The sequence below is a fragment of the Panthera onca genome, chromosome B4 (assembly GCF_046562875.1).
Source record: "Panthera onca isolate mPanOnc1 chromosome B4, mPanOnc1 haplotype 2, whole genome shotgun sequence".
In the NCBI taxonomy this organism is placed as follows: domain Eukaryota; kingdom Metazoa; phylum Chordata; class Mammalia; order Carnivora; family Felidae; genus Panthera; species Panthera onca.
The window spans coordinates 58636178-58660690 of NC_138345.1; the positions used below are offsets into that span (position 1 = coordinate 58636178).

The window sequence follows — 24513 nt, forward strand, 5'->3', positions numbered from 1 at the left end:
AGGTCTAGGTACCCCATGGCTCAGCAAAGTTAACCATCACACCAAGCGATGCAACTGTTGCTGGTCCAGGATTCACACTCTGAGCCACCGCTAGAGAAGAAATTGGGTCAGGAGTGGAAACTCACTACTTGATTTATCCTTATTACAGAGCCTGGTACCTAGGTAGGTACTTAATAAAAAATATATTGAGTGAGTAAATAAAGTAATAGAAAGGAAAGGATGAAGGGAGGGAGAAAAGATCTCTATATAAAGAGACCTGAGTGAACATTAAACTATCAGGGTTCTAGTCTAACTAGACCTCATTTTCCTCAGCTCTAGAATTTGGTCTATATTCTCTCAGGTCTTTTATGGCTCCATATTTCTAAGTTCATCTCTAGTTTAAAGAGAAAATAATGGTTAACAATTTTTAAAACAAGTAATTTATTTAACTAATAACAGTGAGCTTTCATTGCAAGCCTGTCATGTGCCAAGTACTGTGCTAAAAATTTTATATCTCATTTGATCCTCACAATAACTCCACTCTTTCCATTTTACAGATGAAGAAACTAAGTTCATACATTGAGTAAGTAGTTGAGCTGGGATTCTATCCAGGTTCTATCCAGCTCCAAAACCTTTCTTCTTACTGTACACTGACTGTACCACAAACATTTACAGAAGACCAAATATGGGCAAACCACCACACTAGGGGAAAATCTCAAGGCATTTATCATCTAGTGAGAGTCAACATTTTATTTTTTAAAAAGCCAAATACCTAAAGAAATTTGGAATAGAAGAATGGTCAAAATGTTACTGGAATGTAACATTAAGGATTAAAGCACTATGTATAGGGGTTTTAAGAGTGTAAATTTTAAGATAAGACTATATGGGTTTTAATCCCATTTTCATTAATTATAAGCTGTATTAACTTAGCCAAATTACATAATCTCTTGCCTCAACTTCCCTGTCCATAAATACTTACCTCATAAGGGTGCTTACACCTACAGGTTGGATTACGTCCTCACCAGATTAAATGAATTAACATATGTAAAGCACTTATATAGTGCTACTCACAGGGCAATCAGTATATGAGTGCCTGATTAGGATTATAATTATGATTATAATTATGATTATTACATCCCCAGCACCTAGCCCAACGCCCAACATATGAATGATAATCTGCATATAACTGTTGACTGGATACCAAGAACCCGTACTCTCTAGAGATTATAGCAGTTACCCATCTAGCAGCTATATTTCCCTATATAATTGACCTTCCTGAAGCTCACTCTAAGCCTTGGGATAGCTTCTTCCTTTTCTCAAGGTACCAAATTCAATAACATGTTATTACTACTTCTCAAAGTGTCTGCTTGTTGCTGGCTCAGTGATATATTAATAAGCTTTGATGTGCTACAGTATTAAATTCAGAGTAATAAAATGAGAAGAAAATCTGAAATTTGCTTGAAATTTCTGTTTTCAGTTCTCATAGTTGAAGATGATTGAAACTTTAAGAGATAAAACAAAACCTTTTAACCAGGAAGAAAATTTGAATATAATACCCTATGTATAAATTATAGGTAATGACCGCTTGTTTTGCTTATCAAATCAACTTAATAAAAATCACTTGAAAACTCAAAACTGCAGTCATACTTTCTTTAAAAAGTGGCACATTGCCAAAGAATTCATAGCAGAGCACAGTGAGAGCTGTGGTGTGTTCTCTGACATTTAAAAGTATACCTGAGCTCTTTAGCACATGGATGCTAAATATTCAACAACGGTCTGAAATTTCCAGTGCTGTTGCCTGCTTCAGCACTTTAATTCCTAGGATATGCCAGGGTTGCACATTAGCATTTAAATGGACAGCCAAGTTCTGCAGAAACCTAAGATATATGTCACACTGTAACTGGCTTCAACTCCTTCAGGGGCTGTGGAGTTTCTTTGCCTCTTCTGATGTTCCAACTTCTCTTTCAACTTCTGCCTTTGTGGATTTGGGATGATCAGTTATCTGCAAGATTTATAACCAACAGCTTTGATGTCAGACAGATGTATGGTGTCAACATTCTGCAATTCAAGAAAACTCTCTTTCTCCTTTAGGATGTAATGTTGTGTTTTTCTGTCTGCTGACTGCTCACTTTAATATAATAAAGCAAACTTCAGTTCCCTGGGTTTCTCTTAGGAAAATTTTAAATCAGTCCTCATTCCAAATTGGAACTTAATTCGGTATAATGTCCCTAAGCTTCACTAAACCACTAGGTTAGATCAGAAAGGGTTCAGTCTCCATATACCTAAAATCCACAGCTGTTTATGTCTTAACAGAAGAACCACAAAGTACTAATTACTAGAGTGCTTTTATTTGGATGTGCTTACTCATCTATTGAAACTCAGACTAAATACACAACTTAAATCACATATTTCTCAAAAAGCCATCATGGAATCTATCCTTTGACCTCGAGAGTGATAAAGGTACATCTTATCAATATTCCTGGATAAACTTACACTGCCTTGTCGGTATAACAATGGATATAGGAAATAAAGCTGGTGGGTTGAGTGTTAGACAAGTGTTCATTCAGACTGCTTTCCAGGGTGCTTCCCTTAGGGCTGTTGCACAAAGCAGCTCACTAATGATCATGTTCATGGCATCACCTATAGCTGTGCTGTCCCATATAGTAGCCACTTGTTACACTTTAATTAAATTAAAAATTCAGTTCCTCAATTGTGCTGTTCATATTTCTGGTAGTCAATAGCCACACGAGTCTACTGAATTGAATAGTTTAGGTATAGAATATTTCCATCATTGCAGAAAATTCTTCTGGACAGCACCAATCTAGAGTCAGGATTTAAGGGACCTTAGAAAGGGCAACTAACCATCCCAGGACTGAGGGATTCCTGGGATCTGGGACCTTCACTGTTAAAATGATGACATTCCCCAGAAAACCCTAACAGGTCATCTGGTCCAACCATACACCTAATGTGGATATTCCTTCCGTGAAATTCTTGACTTTGGACATTTCTGAGTCTGCTAGCCAAATGATGTTACGTATTAATGTATGTGGCTGAAGCAGGCAGTATTTGGAGAACTAAATTAAAGAACATTAAACTAAATAAATGGGTGGTCAGTTTCTGATTTTCACCAAGAGGTAGGAAGTTCACAGGAGCAAGTAGACTATTCAAGCAAACATACATTATGAAATGGCCCCACCCACTGAAAGGGAACACATTTCATAAGCAGCCTACAAGATAAGTAATGAGTCCAGCATCAAAGGCACATGGCTCTTAGACATGTCTGGTAAATCAGGGTCCTGTGTCATATTAACAGGCAGGGTTCTGTTGAATTATTCTTCCCAAAAGAAATAAATATATGTATTGCAGTCATTGAATTCAAGAATTCAAAGAAGCCTTGGGGAGTTTTCAGCCCAACTGTAATTTCGCAGAAGAGGGACCTGAAGCCCAAAGCGCCTAAATGCCTTTTAAGATTCCACAGTAACGGAGAAGGTCCATATTGCTTTTCTAAGAAGCAAGGGCAAGAGCACAGACTACTCTAAATTCCTGTAAAGAAAATTAATGGCATTTTAACGGAATATTACATTTTTATTACTTCTCCATGATTTTTGTTTAGTGTTATTAAAACTATTTTACTTTATATTAACTTATATTTGAAGTAGCTTCCTATTGAGAAAATTATTAACAAACAGTGGATAGGAAAATGCTTTAATGTTATCAGATGGTAGAGGGAAGGCAGAAGTATTCTTATTTTGCTTTGGTTTCTACAACCAGAAGAATGATCACTTAATGAAAAGAATACAACATCACTGTAAAGGAGAACTGAAGACCAATTTAGGCAAGGAAATGGAAAGAGAACATCCAGGACTCCTTAAATATGGTGAAAACCCAGGCTCCAGATAAAAACAGACCTGCAGGTTTAAAGCTGGTTCCAGCTGTGATGTTGGAGAAGTTATTTTACTTCTCCATTCTTCAGCAAAGTCAATCTATAAAATAGGATTATAACAGAAACTATCCCAGAAGGCTAAATAATATGTATAAAGTGCTTAGAACAGTGTCATGCCTGCTTAACGTTCTATAAATGCTATTAATTCCTCCATTATTATCATTAAATTACAAAACTGATTTCAAGTGTCCAGTTACAGATGAATTATATAGTAGGGGAATGAGTAACTTGCAGAAATATTTGTTAAGTGATGAATACACAAATTACAACAAATCTGGCATCTGTAGTTTGTGACTGTTGCCTTAATAAATAACATAAAATACCTGCACTCAGACACTTGCTAAAGCAATGTTTCACAAATGTCAGTCATTTGATGAATATCTGTATTAGTTTCCTATTTCTGCTGCTATAAATTATCATAGGCTTAAAACAAGAGGCATTTCCTTTCTTACAGTTCTGGAGGTCAGAAGCCTAAAACAAGTCTTTTAAACAAGTTTACAATCAGGTTGTTGGCGAGGCTGGTTCCTTCCTGGAGCTACAGAGAATTTGTTCCTTTTATTTTTCAGCTTCTAGAGGCCGCCTGTGTTCCTTGGCCTGTGGCCCCTTCCTAACAACACTCCAACCTCTTGCTTCCTCGTCACATCTCCCATTCCTCTGTCTTTGACCCTCCTGTCTCCCTCTTAAGAACACTTGTAATTACATCATTGGGCCCTCCAGGATAATCCAAGGTAATTTCATCTCAAGATCCTTAGCTTAATCACATTTGCAAAATCCCTTTCACCATGTAAGTGAACATTCACAGATTTGGGGATTAGTATTGGACATCTTTGGGGGCCATTATCTAGCCTGTTATAGTATCATCCTCACTATTTGATTTTTTCCATGTCTGCTGACCCATATACTATAATTTAATAGCTGTCTTAAATCTTTTTTTTCTTAATTTTATCTGTGAACTCATGGCTTCAATGAACTAGTTATATATTTATTAAAACATATTAAAATGACATTATTAAAAATTTTGTTTATCCTCTTACATCTTCACTTGAGCTATGGATGATACATATAACACACTTTAGAAAACACTGATTATAAATTCTCCTATAAATTTACATCCCTCAAAGATTGGCTGAAGACCTTTCTACAATTTTAGGTAATTGGGAAGTCTAGCCAAGTCTAATGAGCAGGCTTATTATCTTCTCTTCTGAGTTTTTTGAGTTTTCTTCCCAGCATTATTTTAGGATACCTGAAGGAATGGGTTTTTGAATCATTATTATTAAAGCCAAAAAGAAATTCCTTGACCAAGTTACAGCTTAGTGTTAAGTCCTCTACCTTTAGCATAGGCCAATACAAGAATCATCTCCTTGAACTGCATTTTATGATCCTTTTATAAATCCACAATTGGAGATATGACCCATTATGGTAGTGAGTGTTCCTTGTACAGGGAAGCAAGTAATAAAATTCCTGTTTGAGTTTAGTTCCAGGAAGAACGATGGTATTAAATTTATTGGCTTTCTTTTGTCATAAAAAGAAAACAAGAGTAGCCTAATGTGTTTCTGTTTTTGCCCAAGCTGCTAAACACAGATTCAAGATGTAGATTAAATCAGCTCAACTCTGGGACCTTGGCAGATTCCTTTGCTCTCCATTTATGAAGTATATTGCTTTGAGGCCTGGTTGTTGTAGTTTGTATTGTGCCCAGCCTTGTTTGAAGTAATATAATATACAAGTCCTATTGTGACAGAAATTACAATTAGGTGGATTTGGATGTTTTACATAAAATGAATTCCTGAATCCTGAACTATATTTCATATTTTAAGAAAATAACTGTGGTGGGCATGAGAAGGTAACCACAGAGAACTTGATCAGGGTCCAGCTGCCATGCTCCTAAATCCATTCCCCTGTTTGTACTAAGGCCATGCTTAGTACAAAGCAGCACTGGGCTGCTCCCAGGTTAGGGCTGAGCATTGGCAGGGCTACTAAAATAGGTCCATTCCTGGGAGATGCAGAACGCCTTTGACAGCCAGGTTTGGCTGGAGAACTTCCTGAGAGTCTTGCTGAATCTTCCTTAGGCTGCATGATAGTCTAGAATCCTTCCATATGACTTTCCTTCCCTTTTCTTGTGCTTGGTCCTTGCACAGCACCTTCTCGGACTCCCACCAATTTTTCTCTCACAGAAATCAAATCTGTATGTATTTAATCCCATTGTGGCATTTACAACTGGAAAGGCCTAGACTAACAAACATTATGACTTTCTGATCCTTCAAATAATCAGAATACCTTAAAATTTTTTATTTGAAGGCAGATATGTATCTACTTTATACAGTGGTTTTACCAAGTTGTTTGGTTGTATATCTGTATATCTAAAAAGAGAGGGCATAATACAAATACATAATACAAAGTTCAAAGCTTTGTTCTGGCTTATTTAAACCTGGGGTTGTATCTGTCTCTTGGAGTATACTGATGTGGAATGAACAGCTCAAGATCCATGTAGAATGAATAGCTTAAGATCTACATCAGTGTAGCACAGTTAGCGCCTTAGGCCATCAAAAAACTGCTGATAGAATGATGAATGACGAAAAAGACTTCAGTAGCTATTACAGGGTTTTGTGATGAAATAAAGAGAAATAGAGTTATCATAGTGCTTAGGTATGAAGTAATTGGTATTGGATCTTGCTGACAATTCCTTTAAGATGGAACATGGGAGAACCAAAACCACACCTATACTGAAGGCAAAAAAATCTGGCCAAGAAATGATATACTTAAATAGTTGGCCTGAAATTTCCTTTTGAAAAGATAGGGTGCTTATACATTATACCCAACTTGAAGACGATATAATATAAATAAGTTTTGGTCTTCTTAAATGCTTCAATAGCAGCCACTTTCTTGTTTTAGCCTATTTTGAGTTATAGGACTTTCATCTCTATGCCTCAAGCCGTGGTGGTGTTTCAAGTTGTGACAAAGGGGCAATCTCCCAGGCTATAAAGTTTAACTCCATGCTATAAACGTTAACTCCATGCAGCTCTTTCAAGTTCCAGCATTTTCATGCAGGATTTACAGTCCTGATTTTTAACATATACATACACATAAGCAGACTGCCAAGTATCTGTTCATAATATATGGTGATTCTTAGGACTAAAGTATTCATATATACTTCATATATATATTATTCTTAGGACTAAAGTATTCATATATACTTCATATATATATATATATATATATATATATATATATATATATATGAATATTGCAGTATACAATGGCCATCTTGCAAGCATCTTAGATGGTACCCTGTATCATAGCATAATCCCTTTAAATTTGACTTTAGGTAGCATAAACAATCAGGGACAACTGATTCTTTTATTAACTATCATATTGTCTAAGAAGAGTTGTTTAGCTGATAAGAGTTGAGTCTGTGGTGCTGAGCAAGATTAGTAGTACATAGTACTCTAGAGAGTCTCATTTTCAATAAAACACATGAATTAGATATTGTTGGTGGATATAAATTATGTTTGAAAATTTTATGTTAAAAATAGCTTATAAAATATAAACATAAGTTAATACCCAGTTTAATTTAATTTTCTTCAAAATATTTCAATTGAGTAATTGAAAGAAATATCATTTTAAAAGGAGTGGAGTGTTGAAAATAGGAAAAGCCATGAAGATGTGGAATTACTTCTGTGACAGTTTTAACTTTCTTTCTTTCTTTCTTTCTTTCTTTCTTTCTTTCTTTCTTTCTTTTAAATTGATACCATGATAATAACTACCTCTAAAACATATGCATATTGGGAAGGAGAGGTAAGAAATTGGGGAATTAATTATATAGCTTATAAGAATTTTGTATGGTTATCTTACACTATTCAGTATACATATTTTTAGTAATGGAAAATACATACTACTTGAAAGAGAAAAACATTTTGTGTTTCTCCTCTACTTTTACTCTACTACTCATAATAACTCACTTTTGACACCAGATGTGTGGGCTTTTCATACCAAACAATTCTCCAGCTTTCTGGATACCAACTAGGTATCCTATAACTTAACTGCTGCATTGTACCACATCTCACAGGTTAGGGGCCTAGTATCACAAGAATACCCTCTCCCATCAACTTCAGATGCCAATCACAAGTCCAGGCTGTCACCTGTGCTTCTGACTAATTGGCTCTAAATCAGAGATACTATGACCTTCTCCCCAAATTTGATAATCTGCTAGAGTGGCTCACAAAACTCAGGAAAACAGTTTACTTATGAGATTAACATTTTATGATAAAAGGGATACAGCTCAAAAACCGTCAGGTGGAAGAGATGCAGGTGGAAGGTTTGAGGGAAGTGGCATGGACTTTCCATGACCTCTCTGGACATGCCACTCTCCCAGCACCTCTATATGTTCACCAACCAGGAAGCTTTCCTAATCCCTTTGATTAGGATTTTTACAGAAACTTCATCATGTAGGCATGATTGATTAAATAATTAGCCACTGATGATTAACTCAACCCCCAGCCCTTTTACATCCTCTGAGGTCAGAAGGTGGGACTGAAAGTTCCAACCCTCTAATCAGTTAGTTCCCTTAGCAGCTAACCCCCATCCTGCGATTATCTAGGGGTTTTTCAAAAATCACCTCAGTAACATAAACTCAGATGTTGTTGAAATATGTTTGTTGTGAATATCAAGATATAGCAAAAGAAACTATGCAAAATTAAGCATAGAGACCACAAAAAGACTGAAAAATTATTTGTGGGACAGTATAGTCTAATGTATGTGTAATTAGAGTCTCAGAGGAGAGAAAATAGAGAGACAGAAAAAAATGTTTGAAGAAAGAATGTCTAAACATTTTTCAATTTGATGACAATTATTAACCCAAGATCCAAGAATCTCAACACACCCAAAGCAGCATAAATGTAAAGAAAACCATGAAAGTCACATTATAGTCAAGTATCAGACAAATAAGGAGACAATCTTAAAAATAGCTGGAGAAAAGTAGACACATTACATACTGAGAAGCAAAGACAAGAAAGAAAAAAACAAAAAACAAAAAACAAACAGAAAAACAATTGGAAATATCTCTCAAGTAATATCAATTACAATTGACTTCACCTTTTTCATATACTTTGAATTATTTGAAAAAAACTTGCATTACTTGGAACTAGCAAAGATAGCTCAGACTTCTTTGAAATTTAAAGGCTTATCCTCTTCCACTCTCCCTCACATGGCATTACAGAGTGGGTCTATGTTAAATAATCCCAAGACATGAGGTAAACCTGTGCATTCCTCATACAAATTTGCAGGATTTCCTCATCTCATCTATCATACTTTATCACAGTATGATGAAATTGTACTGTCATGCAGCTTCTTAGTCTAAATATTACTAACTTTATAAGACATAAATCACAGAAAATCTAAATATTACTAACTTTATAAGACATAAATCACAGAAAAGAGAACTCCCCTTTTTAAAATAAAGGTAAACTGTATTAGTTTCCTCATATCTATATAAGGTTCCTTCTATCTCTGAAAGTACATAAGCCCAATAAAAATGCTTCCATAACCATTTACTGAATAAGAACTCTGCAATGCTATCCCTGTAAAACTAATAAATACATAATTATAAATTGTGTTAAGTGTTACACAGGACAAAACATATTGCTATAAGATAAAATAATAGGGGATCTAATATAGGTTGGGGAAGGCTATACACTGAATTGCATCTACCCTCCTGCTAAATTCATATACTGAATCCCTAACCCCTAATGATAGTATTTGGAGATGGGGTATTTGCAAAAGAATTAGGTTTAGATAAGGTCATGAGGGTGGGGCCTTCATGATAGGAATAGCTCCCTTTTTTTTCAAGTTTTTATTTAAATTCTAGTTAATTAATATACATGGCAAAATTGGTTTCAGGTGTAGAATTTAGTGATTCATCACTTACATATAATACCCAGTGCTCATCACAAGTGCCCCCTTTAATGCCCGTCATCCATTTAGCCCATCCCTTCACCCACCTCTTTCCATCAACCCTCAGTTTGTTCTCTATAGTTAAGAGTCTGTTACGGTTTGCTTCCTTCTCTCTCTCTCTCTTTTTCTCCCCCCTTCTCCTATGTTCATCTGTTTTGTTTCTTAAATTCCACATATGAGTGAAATCAGATGATATTTGCCTTTCTCTGATTTATTTCACTTAGTGTAATGCACTCTAGCTCCATCCATGTACTTGCAAATGGCAACATTTCATTGTCTTTGATGGCTGAATAATAACCCATTACACACACACACACACACACACACACACACACACACACACACCAACTAGGTATCCTATAATTTATTGCTGAACTGTACCACATCCCACAAGTTAAGGGTCTAGAACCACAAGAATTATATATACAATCTCCCACATCTTCTTTATCCGTTCATCTGTTGATGGACATTTGGGCTCTTTCCACAATGTGGCTATTGTTGATAATGCTACTATAAACATCAGGGTGCATTTGCTCCTTTGAATCAGTATTTTTGTATCCTTTGGGTAAATGATTCGTAGTTCAATTGCTGAGTCATAGGGAGGTAGTTCAAGTTTCTGAGGAACCTTCACGCTGCTTTCCAGAATGGCTGCACCAGTTTGCATTCCCACCGACAGTGTAAGAGGGTTCCCCTTTCTCTTCAGGCTTCTGTTTCCTGTGCTGTTAGTATTAGCCATTCTGACAGGTGTGAGGTGGTATCTCATTGTGGTTTTGATTTGTATTTCCCTGATGGCAAGTGATGTTGAGCATCTTTTCATGTGTCTGTTAGCCATCTGGATGCGTTCTTTGGAAAAATGTTTGTTCATGTCTTCTGCCCATTTCTTAACTGGATTATTTATTTTTTGGGTGTTGAGTTTGATAAGTTCTTTATAGATTTTGGATACTAATCCTTTATAAGATACATCATTTGCAAATATCTTCTCCCATTTCATAGGCTGTCTTTTAGTTTTGTTGATTGTTTCTGGGAATAATGCCCTTATAAGAAGAGACAACAGAGAGTTTCTGTCTCTTTCTCTTTGCCATGTGAGGACATATCAAGAAGGTGGCCATCTCAGAGCCTGGAAGAGAACCTTCATTGAACCTAACCATGCTAGCACTTGGATCTCAGACTTCCAGCCTCTAGAACCTTGGGAAAACAAATTTCTATTGTTTAAGCCACCTATCCACCTGTCACATTTTGTTATGACCACCTATGCTAAGATTATAAGGCTGTCAAGTAATGCCTCCCTCATGTAGTAACATTTCAGCTGAGACTTAAAGGATGAGTAGGAACCAGACACATAAAGTGTACGAAAAGCATTTCAGGTAGGAGATAGCATGTGAGTGGAACTGCAGCTAAGAAGAGAAGAGTGACTTTGAGGAACTGTAAGAAGGGCAAAGCTATGAGGGTTGAGGAGGAGGATGTGGGGATGGAAAAGCCAGATTAGACAGGTGCTTAAAGGCAACATTACAAATTTTTGTCTTTATCCTATGTGCAAGGTTTAAAGCAAGGTAATAATAGGAACAAAATTTTATTTTAAAAAGATTACTGATTACAGTCTAGAGCAGGGCTGTCCAGTAGAAATACACTGTCAACCACATAGGACATTTAAATTTTCTATTATTCACATTTTTAAAAGTGAAAAGAAATATATAAAACTATTTTTACTGATAGATCTTATTTAACCCAACATATCCAAACCATCAGGTCATTATCATATCAACATACAAGTTCATTGACATCTTACATTTTTACATTCAGTGTGTACTTTAAACTTCCAGCACATCTCAGTTCAAACCTGCAGCATTTCCAGTGCTCAGTAGCCACATGTGGCTGGTGGCTACCACCTTAGACAGTGCAGATCTAGAGAATGAACTGGGGCGAGGGGGTGCAGGCGTGGGAGCAGAGAGCTCAATTGAGAGATTACTGCAGAAGTCCCAGTGAGGCAGGTGTTGCTTGGGTTAGGCTAGTGACAAGTCACTAATAGGCTAGTAACAGAAAGTAAAAGGATTTCAGATTAGTTTGGAAGGAGTTAAGAGCAATAGAAAGGAAGGAATGTGAGGAAAAGCATTAAAAGGTAAATACAACCAGAAATAAACCATAGGATAATTCTAAGACTGTTCCTAATTAATGCTTTTGATCTTAAATTTCCTCTTTGTAGAAGGGCCTTAGCAGGATATATAATTTTACTATCACTTATGATTTTATTATTTTCTTTTTTATACTTATTTTCATTTTTGATCAACTGCTTCTGACTTGGTTTGCTTCAAAATTCCTATTTCTTTTTTCAAAATTCCTATTTCTTTTTTCATCTGCATAGTTAATTCAACTTGATTTAACAGATATAATTGAATGACAGATTTGTGCAAAGCTTTGTGCTAAACACTGGAAAGATTTAAAAAAATAAGAAATGAAACCCATATTAAGAAGTTGAGTCTAATATATGAGAGCTAAAATGTTTACTCTTTCTCTCCATTGTTTTTGCTGGGTTTTGTTTGTTTAGGGGTGACAAAATTACACTAGGCAGCTTTACTTGTAGAATTTGATCCAAAAATCCAGAAAAAGCATAAATAAAAGGAGCTGAGTCTCTATTATGTTAGTACACAAAATAAACCAAAATTTCCATCAACTGTTACCATGAGATCATATAAATGTATTTGCAAATGATCTGATAAGGGAAACATGATTTAAAACATGGGAAACTTCTAACAAGCAAAGACTTAAAGGCACTGCACTGTATATCCCCTAGATTAGGTTAGCATGAATGAACAAAAAAGTAGGTCCAAAATGGATTCCCCAAACACCTTCTTCAGATGGAGACTTCAATAATTGTCTGTGGTAAAAAAACAAACAAACAAACAAACAAACAAACAAACAAACAAAACCACCAACTCCTGTTCTTCATCATATTGGATGGTCATTTTTGTCCATTTTTCCCCATGATGATGATTCCATTTTACATCCTTCAGTTATTATGAAAACACTTCAAATCCACAGAATAGCAGACACTTCCATTCTTGCATGTGTAGGTCGTGCAGGGAGATCCAGCCATGTTGACACTGAGCTGCTAAGCCTTAAAATGCCACCTCTGTCCAGACAAGTTTTTCTGATATCATAGGCAGTGTTATCAGCTAAGCAGGGGTCACTGACTCAGCGAGGACAGCAATGCCTTTCCAAGATGACTGTGTACTCGCAGCTCAATTTGGAGCGAGTGGCCTGTAATCTAACTCTCTTTCCAGACACCAGCACTGTTGACAGCTGTGAGTCCAATTGTCTCCATTTTGATACAGCTTGTGTCCATTATGATCTAAATATTGACTCATGACATTGGTGTCACACTTTGGGCAACAGAAAAGGTCAACGTTTGGATTCCAGCAAACACAAGTTATCTACTGGCAGAGTATCTTTTGGTCCTCACAGGAATGGAGAGAACACCTGTTTTCTTTCACAATCCACACCTGCCATTTGCACTTCAGTCTTCCTTCATGTGGGCAGTCACCAGAGCAGGAGGGCCCATAAAGACAGAGGCAGTCAAATCCCCCTGTCAGGTTGATGGAGGCAGAATCATTCCAACAGGTATAAGTTCGTAAAGCACATTCATCAATGTCAATATAGGCCTCCTTGGACAGTGAATAGGTCCCATCATTATAAAAACCACTTCTGCACTCACAGTCGTACCAACCAGCAGGAATAGTTGTGGCACTCTACGACTTCCCCTGTGCATTCATCAATATCTTTTTCACAGTGGCTTCCTTTGAATCCAGATGCATTTGTTAAGAGCCACAGATATTCCATATCCGCTGCCCTCTTGGCAGAATTCTCTGCAGATGGTCCCAATCCCCACATAGCCCAGTTTGCAGGTGCAGCAGTGTCCCAGCCAGTGTTGGTGCAGATGGCATTCTCATCCCAGTTGTGCTGCCCATGGTCATATTCATCATACTCTGTACAAGAGAAGTCATCCACAACGAATGTATCCCAGGACACAGTCACAGTGATATAAGCCAGGCAAGTTTACACACATAGTAGTGGCATGACAGTAATGCATCTTAGCTGCACACTCTTCAATATTTCTACAGCAGTCAGAATCTCTCTGGGCAGAGATACAATCATTCTTGCACTCACAAGTAGCTTTTGTGTTCTAGTTTTTGCACTGTGAGTTTTCACCACATTTAGATCTTTCTGTACAAAAGTTATAACCTCTACTGCATGGGATTCTTTTCTGAGCAGTTCAAAGGAGGGCACGCTTCTGTAATTTTTTACTAAAACTCCACCTCAGCATTCCCAGCAGCTTTTAGCTAAAATCCACTGGCTTTCTGAAAGGACTTTTCCTGCACAGACACATTTTGCTCAGCAGACTTTACAGCACTGGCCAGCGATGTGCATGAGGAGGGATCCTGGGGAGCAACCGGGAAGGGGACAGGAAATTCTTCAACATTCCACAGCACCACGTTTGCATGTGCATTTCCTGTAGTGATCACCATCAACCCAGAAGACTTGGTCTCTGTAGAGTGGTCCACTCACTTGGCAAGTCTTCTTGCAGTGACAGTTTTCCAAATGACTAAGTCTTGTCGCTGCATAATGTAGTTTTTTAGGCTTGGCCAAAAGCCTCTGTAAATCCACTATTCCTTGCATCAGGCTTAAAAAAATCACTGCAAGATGGCAAGGGTGATTCAGGTTCAGACACTGTGTTATGTATCCATTTGGCATAAATATTCCCATCCCAGATGATGATTCCCTTGAATAAATCATGCTTTTGGTTTCACTGACAAATGTGAACTTGTGCCACTGTCCACCTGCCATCCAGTACAGAAGGTTTTCAGTCCTGGGCTTCCTGTTATGTTTATAGTGGTATCAAATCTCATCCCCAAACCATTGCTCTTCAGTTCAAAATAGCTGTGTTCCAGTTCTCAAATGGACAGTGTCACTCCTAAAGTTAATGATTTCTGCTGTACAGTGGTCAAGAAGAATAACTCTTATTCCAGAACAGCTGAGTCAATTTCTTACTCACATGAGGGGCTGCATGGATCTCTCTTTGTATACCCTGGTATACCTTTGTATACCTTTGTATACTCCAGGTTTCCTCAGTTCATGTCCCCTTCCTACATCTTCAAAGTCAGCAGTGTGGCATCTTAGAATCTCTGCTGCTATCCTCATGCTATACCTCTCTTTATCTTGTCTTTCTTGTTTCACAATAGTTTCCAGTTTTCAGTTTCATCCAGAACATTCTCAGACAATGTGTACACCCCTATTTTTGGCAGAATATCTGATCATTCCATCAGGGTCAGTCAGAAGGACAAAATCACTGTAGGTATTTTGAACAAAATAGGGTTTAACATTGGGAATGAAAGACTTACCAAACCATTCAAAGGGCTAGGAGAGCGAATGTCAGGGAAGCCCCTGCAAGCTTTCAGGAAATCTAGAAGTGCAAGAACATAAGGAAAGCTGCTTCCATTGACCTTAGCTGATTCACAAAAGTGAATGTTTCTCAGGAGGATGTTTGGAAGCCACTGGAAAAACTTCACATTAACCATCTCCAAGCCCTCACCTGCCTGCCACTGAAGAATAGTGGATTTTTTTTTCCTTTTTATATTTTGAGGAAAAACCTCCCATAAGGGAATATAACCTGAAACCTTCTGGTGAGGGATTTTGGAAAATATAGTTCCCAGGATCCTTCCCTGCAATGGAAGGGAGAATATACAAAGAGGGTGGGCATGAAGCTAAGTTGAAATATACAACCATGCATGTGTAGATTGGACATATTGTTAGTTCTGAGATAAAATATTGTATGGCTATAAGTCTCAAATATGCAATTTTAACTTTGTACTCCCAAATAAATTTTTAATTAGATTTCTAACATTTATATCCTGAATAATGTTTCTTTCACCAGGGTCAGAAAGTACCTTAGGGAGTTCAAAGGCAACTAAGCCCTGGAAAAATATTGAGAGACTGAATATACAAATGGAAAATAGACCATATATAAAAATAGAACTTTGATCCACAACCTGCAGCAACCTGCCCAGGAAACCAATCCCTTTATGTACAATAAACAACCCAGGAAGCCAGCCAACTTTAAATCAGACTACAGGAAGCCAGATTGCTATCTCTAGTGACAATCCAGGAAGGTAAACAATAACTTCTGTAACAATCAGCCCCAAGTGGCCAGGACTTGATTAATAACTGACAGCTTCCCTACTTTTTGTCCCCACTTTCAATTTAGGACCAACCAGAGAAAGTCAAGAACACACCCTAACCAATCACATAAAGATGCTCCACTTCTAGTTAGCCTGCTTACAGCTTCTCCATGACAACAACCTCCAATCAGGACACACCTGAAGCCTTTCCTTTTTTCCACTCTGAAGCTTTCCCAATTTTGCATTTTTCATTTGGTTGATTTTGTTTCTGTAGCACTGATCAATTTCGGATTTGATCTAAAAAGAAACTGTATTTTGCAAGGGAAATAAGGCATGGATTCCTAGGCACCAATTTTCCCATATGTAGCAGGCACTATGGCACAATGGTTAAGTGCCTGAGTTCTGGAATCAGAAAACCAGACTTCATCTTTGTATCATTTTCACTGTCTAGCTGTATTATTTAGGGTTGTTAAAAGGATTAAACTAGGTGATTGTTGTGAACTGCAATATCTAATTTCGTACTATCATTATCTTCTCTTTCCAATCTCATGACCTCCATCCTGTTCCACACATAAATTACCTCTTCATTCATCATCCTTTCTCCATCTGATCCTTCCTTCAGCTCATCTAACAAGAAGCAACCAAATAAATCTTCCTCAACTACTATCATTCCCTACTCAAAAAACCCCAAGGCCTTTAAAGACATCCAGAATCCACCTTTCCACATCTTCTCAGTCTCTCTTACAAGAATGACCTTCCATGCTAGCCAAATACACATATTCACTGGTCTAGAAGTATCCCACAAAATCCCATGCAAATGACAATTTTCCCTCCATTGCTCATATTTGAAATAAACCACACCTCCTTTCTCAATATCTGAATCTTACATTTCATTTACAGTCCAGCTCAAATCCTCTCTCTCCCATGAGGCCTTATCAGACAACTGCATTCCATAGTGATTTCCTCCTCTCTAAAGCCCTAAAGCTTTTATTAGATTCACTGAATCATATTCTGGTTTGAATGGATACAACTTTTCATGTATGTGTATCAAAACCTCAGTGAGAAAATAATATTTCTGAAGGCACGGACAGTAGTTTATTCTTTTTTGTGTATATGTAAGTATAGGAACAATAATCATTATTCAGAACTATGGTTCCATTACTGTGCTGAACATTTCATTTTATCTGATTTAATCCTCTCCAGAACTCTTGAGGGAGAGACTATAATTAGTCACTTATCAGGCAAGAAAATTTAAGCATAGAGAGGTTGAGTTATTTGCCCAAGTTCACAGGATTAGTAAAATGGATTTGAACCATGTAGGTATCTCTGACTCCACAGCTTATGCTATTAATAACATTTTGTGGATTAATTAAACATACTGATTTATGAAATCTTCCCAGACATGCATATACATTTCCTCTCTTTATTTCCAATGTCCCCTTCAGAAACCCAAATATGGGATTCATTTTAGAGATCATATATTTCCACAATACAATCAATTTCCTAAGGCATTTTTTCTTTAATCGGTGATCAGAAAGGCATCAAAAAGTACATTTACTGGGGCACCTGGGTGGCTCAGTCAGTTAAGTGGCTGACTTTGGCTCAAGTCATGATATTGCATTTCATAGGTTCGAGTCCCATGTCGGCCTCTGAGCCTGCTTTGGACTCCATGTCTCCCTCTCTCTCTGTCCCCACCACTACTCACGTTCTCTCTCTCTCTCTCTCTCTCTCTCTCTCTCTTTCTCTCTCTCAAAAGTAAATAAACATTAAAAAATTTTTAAAAATACATTTCCTTGGACACATAAATTGTTCACAATTGAGACACTGCATAAGAAATCATATGAGACCATGAAACATCTATTTGCCATTCATTCCTATTTTGAGCAGAATTTGGGTGCCACTATTCACTGCTGGGTTTTAGAATACAGGTCTTAGGTCCTAGCTAAAAAGAAGAATAGTTGTTATTTATAGCATTTCAGTAATATATGATGATCAGAACTAATGTAAAATTTCAAATATTGAATATTCCATAAAGTTTTAATGTGAGAAAGGATATTTTTGGCTTTCGATTCATTTGTTTTTTACTTGTTCTCCCAATAATTTTGGTATATATTAATTTTTAAAATGGTGTGGGGTGGGCATCTGGCAGGCTCAGTTGGAAGAGCATGTGACTCTTGATCTCAGAGTCATGAGTTCGAGCCCCATGTGGGGTGTAGAGATTATTTACATAAATAAAATGTAAAAATAGTAAAATAAAATGATGTGAAGAGGTAGAAGCACGGTGAGGTTGGAAAAAAGTATCTTACTGTTTTAAATTCTTTAATCACAGAAGTATATGAACTCCCTTGAGTCTTACTGAATTAAAACAAATAAACAAACAAACAACACTACCTAATTTTAAACCTGACCTCAATTCAAGAATGTTAAACTGATTTGGCTCTTTCTGCAACCCATGGAAAGGAAAGGAAATCCTGACAAGGAAATTCTAATTCAAAGAGGGTAATGTTAAACAAAGATCTTTCTCCAAAGTATAAAGAGGCCATATCTTTATTTTATTCTTGTTTGTTCAATAAAAATACAAATGTATGGAAAGGAAATGAAAATTTCAATCAACATTCAGTGGTAATTAAAAGCAATTGTAGTCCTCAGGCTGTTTCTTTCCAATATGATCCAGTGATCAGAAGGAATTGGAAATGATTACATTTTAACTAGAAACACATTTCTGTCCAGAACTGAGCTTCGAAGCATGAAAAAGGCACAGTGGTGGCCCCTGTTTGTGTTTCCATCTGGGGCTCTAATTTGAACTTCAGTGATTATTCTGCCAGACTTCTGGCTGTGCAAAGATCCAGAAAGTCAAAGCCAGCATATTCTTGTATGCTGTTTCATGCAAAAAAATAAAATTGCACCAATTACCATGTTTGCATTTTGTAGAATGGCTCTATTTAAATCGATTATAGGTTAAACAAGAGTGTTTGCAAAATTCACAGCTCAGATTTAATCTGGCTTTATTCCAGGACATCCGAATCTGAAAAGTGATTGTGAGCACTCTTGGAAAAAAAAATATTTCTATTACAATGGTCTGTAACAGAAAACAGTTTGGAACAATTAAATTTGGCTTGATTTTCAAATTAAGAAATTTATCCCATGGTTGGCCTTTTATCTGAAAGATTTCTTCAAATTCCATTAAAAGCGCTCATCATTTTCTGATGTTGTTAGTGCTTTTAAAATGACATCATCATCAGTGATAAGGATAAGAGCAGTAAAAAATGTAATGCCTCATGCCAGGAATTACTTGGTCATAGAAAGCACCTGAAGGCTGTTGTAGTTGCTCTGTCTTCACAGCTCCTGACACTGGGAATTCCGTTTTCTGTGGCCAGGAAAGAACAGTGTGAAGTCACAGAAGTCTTGAGACGGAAAAAGATAGCTCTGTGGCCCCTAAAGAACTTGGCAACTTACTATATTTGACATGAAATATACAGCTCTTTCATTTTCTTATTCTAAGCACACATGAGTCTTTTTGATCAATGAATCTCTGCTCCTGATTCTTATCCTTAGGATCTAATTGTTACTTAGAATTTTTATGTAAAGTTTTTAAAGGATATGATATAATTCTTGGGGTTTTCAAAATTTCTTTACAAGGTATGAAAACTTAATTCCTATAAAATAACAGAGTAAGATCCTCCTACCTCTGTCTGTAATCATTCAGTGATATTTTATTACCAAAACATCTTCCTCAGGAAGATAAAGGGGACAAATGCTCTAATAGGAAAAGCAGATTATGATTCACAGGAACTAGTCAGATGCTCTCAGATGGCATATTCTTTTCATTGATTTTATTGCATTTCACAAATACCTATATAATGTTTCCTATGTTCCAGGTGCCGTTCTCAACACTTTACAAATATTAATTCATTTAACCCACATATCAACACTATAAAGCAGGTAGTATTATTAATCCCATTTTATAGACAGGACAGAGAGGTTAAATAACCTGCCTAAGATCACACAGTTGGGGAGTCAAAACGCTGAAGTTCTGCGGTCTGTCTCACGTTTGTAAGAAACCCTGATGGAGCGAACAAGCACACGGACCACACAGACCATCAATAAAAGCTGTTCAATGGCATGGGCTTTGAGAGCAAACGGTAAAACCATTTTATATTTGGTTGTACCTTAGAGGTGGCTTTTCATGTTTGTCATGTAAAGGGTAGAATTTTCAAATGCTGCCATAAAATCTCTAGCTGCATACGTTGAAAAAAATATACATAAGTCAGATGATTTGTCTGTCTGTCTTTTCTTATTAGCAGATGATAGCAGGGCTAGATCCTTATAATGCTAAGATTAAAAATAGAAAGAAAATTATATATGTATGTGTGTGTGTGTATATATATGTATATGTATATGTATATATATATATATATATATATATATATATATATGGTACCATTTATGTAAATAAAACCATAATATGTGTTTTACAAGTACATATACAAAACCAAAGAAGAATATGTAGCAAACACATTAGAAGAGTTTAAATAAAACAGGAGCAGAGCTTTACAGGGACCATTAATCATAGACTAAGGTTTGTGATTAACTCAACTCCCTGCCCCTGAGGTCTGCAGTGGGGAGAAAGCATTTATCTATTTATCCAGGCATGCATAGAATCTTCTTACCTATGTATGCATTCATACCAACAAGGGAAAGTGAGACTGTTTTCAGTGTTGCTGATACTCATTAGATTATTTTATTATATAATAATTTTTAACCCTGGATAGCAGTAGTTCTCCCACATTTTAAGCTTGGAATAATTTGCATTATATAAATTATTAAGGACTCTAAAGAGTTTATAGCCTAAAGAGATATGTCTGTATCAATTTATGTCTATTGATACTTTTCATAATAGAAATTAAGGCTGAGAACATTTAAATATTAATTTAAAAATAACAAGGACAACCTCTTTACATATTAATATAAATAACCTATTTTTAATGAAAAATAACAATTATTTTTCAAAATAAAAAATCTAGCAAGATTTTTACACATTTTTGCAAATATCTCTGATATTTGGATTAACTAAAGATAGTTAGATCCACATGTCTGCTTCTGCCTTTTGTGTTTGCTGGGTGTTGCCTTGGTTGATGTATATAAAGAAAATCTGGCCTCACACAGATGTGTAGATGGAAAAAGAAGAACATTTTAATGGCATTTCAGATAACTGTGGATATGTTTTGATACGATAGAGGAACTTGAAAAGTTATTAATGGTTATTGCAATGTGGAATCAGAAACCACATCAATGAACTTTTCACACTGTGTTACGTTAAAATTCACCAGTGTATATTATACTTTGACTGGATCTTTTATACATGCATGCTTTGAAACAACATGCATCCATCACCTGAAAATTACTAATTCAATGAGTTATGGAGATCTTCGGAATGTTGACACATTTCATTAAACAATATCAAAATATCACATTTGTTAACATTCATGTAATAAATGTAAATCTCATCCTAAAAGTCCCTTTTAAATTTGTGGAAACTTCAAGCTCACAGTGGTAGATACAAATTTTCCAAAAATTCAAATTTTCATTTGAAAGCTTAAATGTTATCATTGGCACCTAATAAGTTATTTTCCTTAAAGTGACATACCCACTTCATTCGTTGTTGATAAAATGATAGTGTGTAGACATTCTTTTATGTAAAAATGTTATTCAGCTTGCAACTCAAACAATGATTTTTCCTTTAGACAACTATTGAGCTTTGGTATGCAGAAGAAGTACTTAATGCATATGGAATATTTATAAGATATGTACTCAAGGGCTGAAATTTCATAAATTTTCACTGCTCTGTCAAGGACATTCTTAAGACATCTTTTTTAACTGTGAGTACATGGTAATGAAGAACACAATGTCTGGTACTATCTACTTGGTTCCTGCAAAGACACCAGCAGATTTCCCTACCACCAGGACATACTTAATAGAAAATAACATCTTAGCGTCATTTTGAAAATAGTTTGATGTCACAGGATCCTCAGGGATCCAGAGACTGCACTGCTACTCTACAACATGAGATCCATTTGAACTCAACGCCTAAAGAAAGACTTCACATGCTAAACATATCCTAAAATACCTAATGAAATCCGAATCAGGTACTTCCTGAGTCTCAAATAAGAATGCCTTCAGAGTTTTCAGAACCATCTGTTCCTTAATTAATCTTATTCACCTTAGTGATATTTGCGGCATTGATTTTTAAAAAGATAAACATTTAAGTGAATTTTCAAACTTTCTTAACTTCCTATTCCCAAGGATTTCACAGCTTCCCCAATGAGATTTCCAGTTAAATCCGTGAACAATTCTTTTGCTTTATGGCTTATTAGAAGGTAGTTCTGAGGCTGTTTCAGACCTGAGCTGGGTCACTGATCAATACTTAATCAACCCACACACTACAATTCACTAAATCAGTTTTTTGGAGTTGTCCGTCCAATTCTGGTTCCCAGTACATCCCTACTGCATTAAACTTTGCAGAAACGTTGCCACAAGTGTTCTAGTTCTTGCCCTTGAAGCACATCTTGAAATTGGTACTCAGGATATTTTCTGTGTTTCTGTACCCTTCTCCTCACCACCCACCCATTTCTCTCAGTGTTTATGGGATGTTCTCTTTTAATATCAGCCAGGTAAGGAAAGTAACATATATAATTTATCAAGAACATAAATAAATCCCAGTTAACATTAATCAGTAAAACACTTCTTGGTAGCCTCATGAAGACAGTGGACTGATAAAGGGAGAAGAGCAGCAACATTATAAAGAAGATGAAGTTATAGTTCTTAGCCTCCATAAACTGAAAATATGTTTGAGAGGAAAAGCTCAGCCTTCACCTGAAATGGCAATAACGATTGGAGGTGATATTCAATGAGAAGTCAAATGAGCAATACTAAGTCAGTGCTGTTCCTACAACTCCAAACCAACTCCTGGTTGCATTACCTTTGCACTTGATGTTCCTTCAGCCTGCAAACTTCTTCCCTCAGTTCTCCACACTTTATGCACCTCTCAACTCAAATGTCACCGTAGCAGGGGGACTTCACCTTAGCTAAAATAAGATCCCCTATTACCTTATCCCATTTTAGTTTTCTTCACGGGATCTACCATATCTGATATATTATATATTTATTTCTTTGTTTGATAGTGTCTGCTTCATTTCATTTCAATGTAGGTTCCCCAAGGGCAAGGACTTAATTGTTCACTGCTGTATCTCAGGGCCTAGACAGCTCCTGGTACATAATAGGACACAAGAAGTATTTGCTTATTGAATGAATAAATGAGTGAATGCTATAGCAGCTCAGAATAGGGAGAGGAGACCAGTGGGATTGACCATGTGGTAAGGAAGCAATTTCATAGCCTGAGGTTTGAGCTGAGCCTAAAAGGTTGTTTCCCATATGTAGGGCCAATGAGTAGTCTACTTGTCTTACAGGACTCAAGTGAGATGCCATCTTCTCAGGCAAGCCTTGTTGGGGCTCCAGGACTGGATGAGCTGCCACTGCTTTGGGGGTCTCATAATTCTCCATGTTCTCCCCTATGTTAGAGTTCACTCTAGTGTATCTTGCTTCCTATTTACTTGACTGGCTGCCCCAATAAAGTACTAGCTCTGGGATCATAGAGGCAGTGTCTTATTCATAGTTGTATACTCAGCCATAACACAAATCTACCCCATAAATACTATTTGACTGCATAATCTTGTGAACTAAGCATAAAGCTCATGTAATGGAGTAGGAAAAACATAGTATGGACCAAATCATGGTTTGTGGAGCTGAGACATGGAGTCTGGTTTCCAACTGGGAGATGCTGTGACAATCCATTGTCTTAACAAGGCCAATATGACCATGTGTCCATGATGAGGCAAGTGAAAAAATAATTAGTCTGAGAGACAAATTATAACCATATTTCAATGCTCTAGGCACAAAATAATAAAGGCCTGGACCTGCCTGGTGGCAATGGTAATGTTCATGAAAGAACAAATGTAGCCAAAGGTTTTGGTCACCGATTCGATGTTAAGAGCAGCCATAGATGACTGCACATCTTAAACCTACATAACTATGGAAGGGTAATGCAGTCACTCTAGCTCACATTTCAAATCTTAACCCTTTTAAGAAAAGAATTTTTGGCAAACCATTCACTGTAATGGCACAATTTCTTTATTTCTGTAATGGCACAACTTCTTTATTTCAGTATACTTAATGGTAGACTCTGTCAGAGTTCATTTATACAGCCTATACTCTGATATTAAGCTTTTAAACAAAACTTTAAAAATGTAAGATTAAATTTTTTTCCTGATTGCTGACAGTTATCTATGAAAAGAAGTTAATCTGTAGGAGATAAAAGTAAAGATAATAAAATATTAAATTTCATCCAATTCTTCTTTGGAAGTACCACAGACTTCAGGGCTTCAAGAAACCTCAAAGCAGATAAAGCAAACAGGATTT

At 36.5% G+C, this 24513-nt stretch overlaps 1 protein-coding gene and 1 pseudogene across 14 annotated transcripts in view; both read right to left on the bottom strand.

The window, feature by feature from the left end:
* LMNTD1 (lamin tail domain containing 1) overlaps positions 1-24513 on the bottom strand; it is a 461495-nt gene that overhangs the window by 188701 nt on the left and 248281 nt on the right. The window lies entirely within an intron of this gene.
* On the bottom strand, positions 12873-23598 carry LOC132695381 (protein kinase C-binding protein NELL1-like; annotated as a pseudogene).